This window comes from Tupaia chinensis, unplaced genomic scaffold, assembly GCF_000334495.1.
Source record: "Tupaia chinensis unplaced genomic scaffold, TupChi_1.0 Scaffold143793_1, whole genome shotgun sequence".
Taxonomy (NCBI): domain Eukaryota; kingdom Metazoa; phylum Chordata; class Mammalia; order Scandentia; family Tupaiidae; genus Tupaia; species Tupaia belangeri.
Window position 1 is genome coordinate 199,362 of NW_006203643.1, and position 7,999 is coordinate 207,360.

At 43.8% G+C, this 7,999-nt stretch overlaps 1 protein-coding gene across 3 annotated transcripts in view; it reads right to left on the reverse strand.

The window, feature by feature from the left end:
* Positions 1-2,039: 2,039 nt before the first annotated feature.
* FTSJ1 (FtsJ RNA 2'-O-methyltransferase 1) overlaps positions 2,040-7,999 on the reverse strand; it is a 17,154-nt gene continuing 11,194 nt past the window's right edge. For all 3 annotated transcript variants that reach the window (XM_006165030.3, XM_006165029.3, XM_006165031.2), the window contains one exon: positions 2,040-2,553. The gene's annotated coding sequence lies outside the window, so the exon portion shown is untranslated. The remainder of the gene's footprint in view (positions 2,554-7,999) is intronic.

Here is a 7,999-nt window from a genome sequence, read left to right on the forward strand (position 1 = left end):
TACATAAGACTGTAGTCACATAGACTGGAGTTTGGATACCTCTTAGATAACCCAGTTTGGGGTGTGGACACATGGGACCACACAGACTGAGACAGGGACATGACTGAGGACACACAAGCTGGAGAGGAGACATTATTACAGCCAAATGATTATGACACGGACATTCTCAGAGTCTCCTAGGCTTGCCTGTGGAATACCCCTGTGGTTCTATAGCTTCTGATGTGGACTCTGCTGGGGTTGCATGGCCAGCTGTAGCTATCAGCTAGATCACACAGACTGCAGGTGTGTGTGTGTGTGTAAGCTCCTTAAGTCACAAAGATTGTGGAATGGACACCTGTAGGCCCAAGACTTGGCATGGACATTGCTAGACTCATACTAGCTGGGTAGGGACATTCCTGGAGTCACATAGACCATGTCATGGACACTGCTGGGTCATACCCACTGGAGTGTAGACACCTTTCAGGACATGCAGATAGGTATAGACTACACTCCACACTCCTCTGGTCGCATTAACTAGGGAACTGACTCTCCTATGGTCCCAGACACTGGGGTACAGAGATTCCTTTGACTACATGGGTGGGGCGTGTGTCTTCCCTGGGTCACCCAGACTAGTGTGGACCCATACCAGGAGCCCCAGGTGCTGGTTTCACACTCTTCTGAGGCTACCAAGAGTAGGGTGTATACACACCATGGCCAGAGACTATGGGCTTTGGACCCCACCCGGGGCATACACACTGAGGATTAGACATTACTTCTGTCACAACTTGGGTGTGGACATTCTTGTGGTCACAGAGACTGGAGAGAGGACACTCCTGAGGTTGCTAGCCTGGAGCAAAACCGTTCCCAGAGCACCATAATCTGTGGATACCCAGACTGGAGGGTGGGTACTTCTGTGGTCATAGTCTGAGGTGTGCACACTCATGGCATCTAAGACTGGGCTGGGGAAGCTGGTTACAGATTAAGCCGTTGCCACTGCTGAATTACACAACCAGGGGTGTGGACACTCCTGGGGTCTCTCAGGCTGTCATGTGATCACGGTGGCATCCACATGGTGGTGGGTGTGGCTACACAGCCGTGGTCACAGCTTCCTGTGTGCATACTGTTGCCACACATTCCTGGGGGGTGTGCATTCCTGAGGTGTGGACATTCCTGTGGTCATGCTGACTTGGGTGAGACAACTCCTGGGTTAAATCACTGTGGTGTGGACACTCCTAGTCTGGTAGAGTGGGCTATGGAAATTCCTGGCGCCACACAGACTGGGGTGTCATTATTCTTATGGTCAGAGGCTGGAGTATAGACACATCTCTAAACATATACTCCAGAGTTTAAACTCCACATCCAACTTGGGACTGGACACTGCTTGTCAGAGACCTGAGTGTGCATGCTCCAGGGGATGTGGCAATTCCTCAGGTCACAGACCGGGATGTGGGAACTCCTGAGGTCACTGGACTGGAGAGTAGACAGAGTTTCTGAAGATAAGGGAATAAACCGCAGAAAATAGTCTGCCCATAGAGTTAGAAATTCAGGACTGTCGTCAAGGCAGACTCTCTGACTTTTAAGAGAGGGGTTCTTAACCTAAAAATTGTGTTGTGAGGAACTTTTTTGGCATCTTGTTAAGCCTGTGGGCCCCTTCACAAAGAAAACTGGCCCTCTGTATCTGTGGATTCAGTCAACTGCAAATCAAAAATAGTTGGAAAAAAGTTGGCTGCATTTGTACCGAACACGTAGACTATTTTTGTCATTATTCCCTAAACAATACAGTTATCAACAATTTACAGAGCACTTACATTGTATCAGGTATTATAAGTAATCTAGAAAGGATTTAAAATGTACGGGAGGATGTGCATAGGTTCAATGCAAATACCACACCATTTTATATAAGGGACCTGAGCATCTGTGGATTCTGGTATCTGCAGGGTGGGGGTCCTGGAACCAATTCCCCACGGATACTTAGGAAACGACTGTATTTTTTAAGAGAACACATGCACATACATGCACGCAAATACACAGGATTACAACAGAAACCAACTACATCAAAATACCAATATAACTATATATTAAACTGAAATGAAACTGGGGTGTGGTAATACATGGGCTCATCTTAGAACATCAAATTCTAAGATCTACTATCATTCAAAGTGGTGAGGAATGTGAATCCTATTTCGAGATGCCTAGAATACCGGTCATGTCATGTGAACATTAACTGACTTGTATTGGTGGGAAAAGTGCAGACACTGTTTTCACTATTGTGATTTGTTGCCAGCATTCAGAATTGAAGGTAAAACTCAATTTCAATTAAACCAGCAAAAAATAAAGATGTAATACTTTCCTCCATAAAGTTCACAGATACTTCTGACTTCTATCCAGGTTAAGAACCCCCACTTTCGGGAGAAATTCTGGACATAACTGGGACACCTCTGGGGAGGTTTAGAGGACAGGCAAGACCTCACTCAATTCCCACTGCAGTGCAATCGGACTCCTATGGTGTCATTTTCCTTGTTGTCCTCCTGTTGGTTGTGGCAGATTCCTACTCAAGTCTGTTCTGTTCAGGCCCTGTCAATGAGAAAACAAATTCATCAACCGAAGTCCCAATTTTCCTAACTATGAGCAGCTTCTGAATTATATTAGCTTGCCAACTAACCAAAGGTCAAAGCAAAATGAAGGTTTTTTTTTTTTTTTTTTTTTTTTTTTGGACGCACATGCGCCCGGCGTGAGTTTTAAGCCACAGGGTCCGGGACGCGAACCGCAGTTGACTACATGGGAATCCAGCGACATAGCCATTACACTAACTGCTGGTTCCCATAACTTTTTATTTTTGTGTCAACTAAACATACTATTTTTTTTCCTCACTTTTTCCCTCCTTCCCTTGCCCTATTACCCACCCCTAAATTACTCCTATCCATACTATTTCTAGTATTAGAAGGTATGGTAGCAGGGAGGGCTTTGCCATTTTTTTTTTTAAAATACAAATCCATTTTTATTCATTTACATTTCATTATTTTAAATCCTTGAGGGGTACAGCATCACACGGATTCTGTGTCCAATAGCCTTAGCAGGAAGGTTGCTTTGGAATTTGGCTCGAACCATGCCAGTGTTCCCATGGGCACGGGTAACCTTTCCCCAGATTACTCTGGTTTTATTTGGTTTGCCACTAGGACTCACTGTGCTGTTTTTTGCTTTGTACACATAAATACACCTCTTGCCTAAATAGAATTCCATTTCATCTCATGCATAAACACCTTCAATTTTTTTTTTTTTGGATTATCACTGTAGGGCGCATGCGCTCGCCAGACAGACAGAGAGAGACATAGAGACAGAAAGCGAGAAATCACCACCCCGGGGGGGGTTGCCCGTGCTGCAATCCCTTCTCCTCCATTCTCCTCTCGGGATCTTGGGCATGCACACACATGCCCGGCGTGAGTTTTAAGCCACCGGGTCTGGGGCACGAACCGTGGTTGACTACGTGGGAGTCCAGCGACATAGCCATTACGCTAACTGCTGATTCCCTAAACACCTTCAATTTTAAGAAGAGCTGTGTACTCCCTTTGGTTCCTGAGACCCTGCTTATAGCCAGCAAAAATGGCCTTGGACCACAGCCTTCCAGACATAGTTGCCTTTTAGAAGTCCTGGTACCAGCAGGCCTCCACAGGCTCCAAGATGGCGGAAAGAGCAAAGCAAAATGAAGTTTTAAAAAAAATATGGGGTTGGTCAGTGGTGCAGAGATGAAATGCAATGCTCCATGAGGCTCACCCACAGGAGAGAGTCTGGGGTTTGGGTTTGTTTCTAGAGGATTCCCCAAGTATGCTTGGCATGCACATGCCCATGATTCAGGGGTCATCCAGGTTGGGGTGGATCATGGGGTCACGACTCTGCTGGGGATGCTCTCTTACTCATGGAAAAATGAATAAGTAAACTTTATAATCATTATTGACTAAATGGCTAATATCTTTTTCTTAAGAATTATTTTATTTAACATTATTTTATTTATTTTTATTTGACCAGAGAGGGATGGAATGAGAGAGAAAGAGAGAAAATGAGAAAGCAAGCCACTGGGTCCAAGACTTGAAGTACAGTCGGCCATGTGGGAGTCCAGCACCGTTAACCATCACGCCACCTGCCAGCCCCAAACTGCTAATATTTTTTAAAAATTGTTTTTAATTGCCAGAGTGTGTGTGTGCTTCACGGAGATAGGAAGACAGAGGGTAAGGGAGAAGCACTCCCGAACAGGACGTGGTCATACCATAATTCCTTCTTCATTTATTAGTCTTGTCAGGATTTAGGGCACACATGCCCACATACCTGGTGTGTTTTTCAAGCCACTGGGGTCAGGGCTTAAACTGTGGTTGGCTATGTGGGATCTGGCTTTTCTTAACTAACCAGCATAGGCTGGCCCTAAAAATTTTTACTTCTTTCTTTCTTCCATGAGAGAGAAAGAATATGAATAGAGTGTGGGCAAGAATCTCGACAGGGTCTTCACGCTGTGATCTACCCCTAGTCTCAGCCAGCCTGGATCATAGCATATGTGTACCAAGCATACACAGGGTGGTCTGAGGATACAAATCCAGGATCTTTCTCATACGGGTCTAACTGTGTTACCATTATGCTGCCACCTGGTCCACAAAATTGCTAGTATTTTGTGACTTTTTTTTTTTCCTAATTTTACTGTGAACCACAGCATACAAAAAAAAATGCATAAAACATCTGTGTTCAATTTAATTAGTAACTACAAGGTGTGTTATTTTGTGTAATTGTAGAACATTCATTCTCATTGCTGTGTAGTTCTTCACTATGAATATAATTTTATGAGGATACTACAAATAGGACTGCTAGAAACATTCTAGTACTCATTTTTTACTTATTTACTTTTATTTTAAGAGGTTTTGGGGACCAGCAGGTGGCATGGTGGTTAAGGCACTGGACACTCCCACATAGCTGAGCACAGTTCAAGTCCTGGACCTGGTAGCTTGCTTTCTTATTCTGTCTCTCTCTTGTCAAAATAAATGAATGAATTCTTTTTTTTTTTTTAAAGAGGTTTTTGCATTAGAGTATGTGTGTTTGCCAGCGAGAGAGAGACAGAGACAGTGAGAAGTAAAGTGAGAAACCCCCCCCTAGGGGGATGGCCACACTACAACTCTTTTTCCTCCATCCTCCTCCTAGGATCTTGGGCACGCATGCACACATACCGGGCATGAGTTTCAAGCCACTGGGTCTGGGACTCGAACTGTGGTTGGCCATGTGGCAGGCCAACAACACAACTGCTATGCCATCTGCTGGCCCCTCTAGTAGTCATTTCTTAGAAGTAGAATTGGCCTACACCTAGCTTTAGTGTAAGGGGCCTTCAAATGGTTCATGGAATGTTTGTAAAAAACTAATCATGGTTTAGTTTTTTTGTATCAAGATAAACTATACTTTAATTCCATTTCCCATCAACATTTTGAAGCCCACTCATAGATAATGCCTAATAAATTCCCACAGTGGTTGCACCATTTTATGCTCCCAGCAACACGCACGAGGTTCCAATTGTTGCATATTCTTCCAAACATTTGGGGTTCTCAATTTTTCTAGTTTTTGGTACCTTTTCCCTAGCAGCCTTTCATGTACTTACTAGCCATTCTCATATTTTTGCTTCCTTACTGATTTATAGGATTTTTAAAAGGTTTTCGCCATAGGGCACATGCACTCACCAGAGAGACAGAGAGGGAAAGTGAAAAATCACCCCCTAAGGGGGATGGCTATACCATAATTTCTTCTCTTCCACTCTCCTCTTAGGATCCTGGCCATGCACACACACGTGCCCAGCCTGATTTCAAGCCACCAGGTCTTGGACTTAAACTATGGTCAGTGAGGTGATAATTCAGCACCTTAACAACCACACCATCTGCTGGTCCCCATTAGGACCTTTTTAATATTAAGGATACTATGTACAGAGACTGTAAATGTTTTCCCACTGTAATGTTATTTCAATTTTTTTTAAAAAGTGTCTTTTCATGGAAGATGCAGCGTGAATGCCTGCTAGGTCACTGCTGAGAAAGGACATCTCCTTTACCATGGTTTTAGCCCATCCTGCTATAGGGTAATTGGTCCTCTCACTATCCCTTACAATACTAGACACAGTGCCACCTTTGGAAGTCTGCTATTTCTTCCATCTGGAATGCTCTTCCTAGATAAATACATAGATTCCCTTCCTCAGTGCCTTCAAGTCTTTGTGTGAACATCACCTCAGTGAGGCTTTCTGTGACAATCCTTTGAATTATGCAAACTGCCATGCCTAGAATACCTGATTCTTTCTACCCTGCTTCATTTTATTTTATTTTTAGTATGCACGCATGACAATGAGACAAAGAGAGAGAGAAAGAGAGAGTGCCTCCACAAGGTCTGCTCATACTGCAATCCCCTCCCCCTGCAGTCCTCCAGCCTGTCAGATCTTGGATACTTGTGTGCATTGTTTCGGTTCTGACCAGGCTGGGGATTCGAACCAAGGGCACTATGTGGGATTTGGCTTCTCTTGAGCAGTGCATTGCCACTGCACCATGGAGCTACTCTGCTTTACTTTTTTTTTTTTTCAATTTTTCACATTCTGTATTACTTTAAAAAAATGTTTGCTATGGGGGCCAGCAGGTGACTCAGTGATTAAGGCACTAAACTCCCACATAGATGAGCAAGGTTCAAGTCCTGGACCTGGTGGCTTGAAACTTTTACCAGGTGTCTGTGCGTGTGTACATGTGAGCCCAAAATCCCAAGAGGAGAATGAAAACGGAAAGCAGCATGGCCATCCCACCCAGGGGGTGATTTCTCGCTCTCTGTCTCTGACTCTCTGGCAAGCGCATGCATTCCATGGAGGAAATCTCTTTTAAAAATTTCTATAGGGTGTGTGTTCACTGGAGAGAAACGGAGAGAGAGAGAGTGTGAGAGAGGGAAAGTGACAAAGCACCCTCTGGGAGGATGGCTAAGCTGCATGCCCTTCTCCTCCATTCTCCTCTAGGGATTTTGGGCATGCACATGCATTTGCCCAGTGTTTTTCAAGCCACTGAATCTGGGACTTGAACCACATAGTTGGTCATGTGGGATCCAGCCACTTTAACCACTGTGCAACCAGTTGGTTTCAGTATCTTGTACTACTTTCATATATTACATGTATTATATACATGTGACACAATATCTACAGTTGAATGCAAGATATACATATGTATATATATACACACACACATATATACATATATGTATATATACACATGCACACACACACACACAATGAGACTTCAATGGAATTAAAATACAAGCTTTAGTTTTTGAAGATCCTGCATACATAGTGTGTATGTGTGTAAATGCTTGCATCCATTAAGACTAATTTATTGTTATTCTCTTTTCCAAAGTAGAAGCTCTATAAGGGATGATACATTTAAATTCATATGTTGTACTTGATTGTATTGTAAAGGTATTATGTAAAAACCTGACTTCTTCATGGTGTCCCAGAGTGGGGCTTTAAGTGTGATAAGGTCATGTGGAGCCCCTATGACTGAGTTCTGGTATGTTTATAAGAGGGGAAAAGAGACTAGAACAGGCAGAAATTCACAGTCTGTCCCTCTGTTCAAGATCTTACCTTCTGCCATTTTGTGATGCCTTTGGACCTTCCACATGGCCAGGAATTTTAGTCAAATAAATCTCTATTCATTTAAATTCACCTAGTCTTTTTCTTTTTTTAAAATGAGTGTGTGTACTTGCCAGAGATACACAGAGTAAGAGAAAGCAAGAAACCACCCCCCAGGGAGACTAGCAGTTGGTGTAATGGCTATGTCAGTGGACTCCCATGTAGTCGACTGTGGTTTGAGTCCTGGACCCGGTGGCTTAAACTCATGTCGGGCACGTGTGCGTGCATGTCCAAGATCCCAAGAAGAGAAGAGACTGCAGCGTGGCCATCCCCCTGGGTGGGGGGTGATTTCTTGCTTTCTATCTCTCTGTCTCTTTCTGGTGAGTGCACGTGTCCTATAGCAAAAACCTC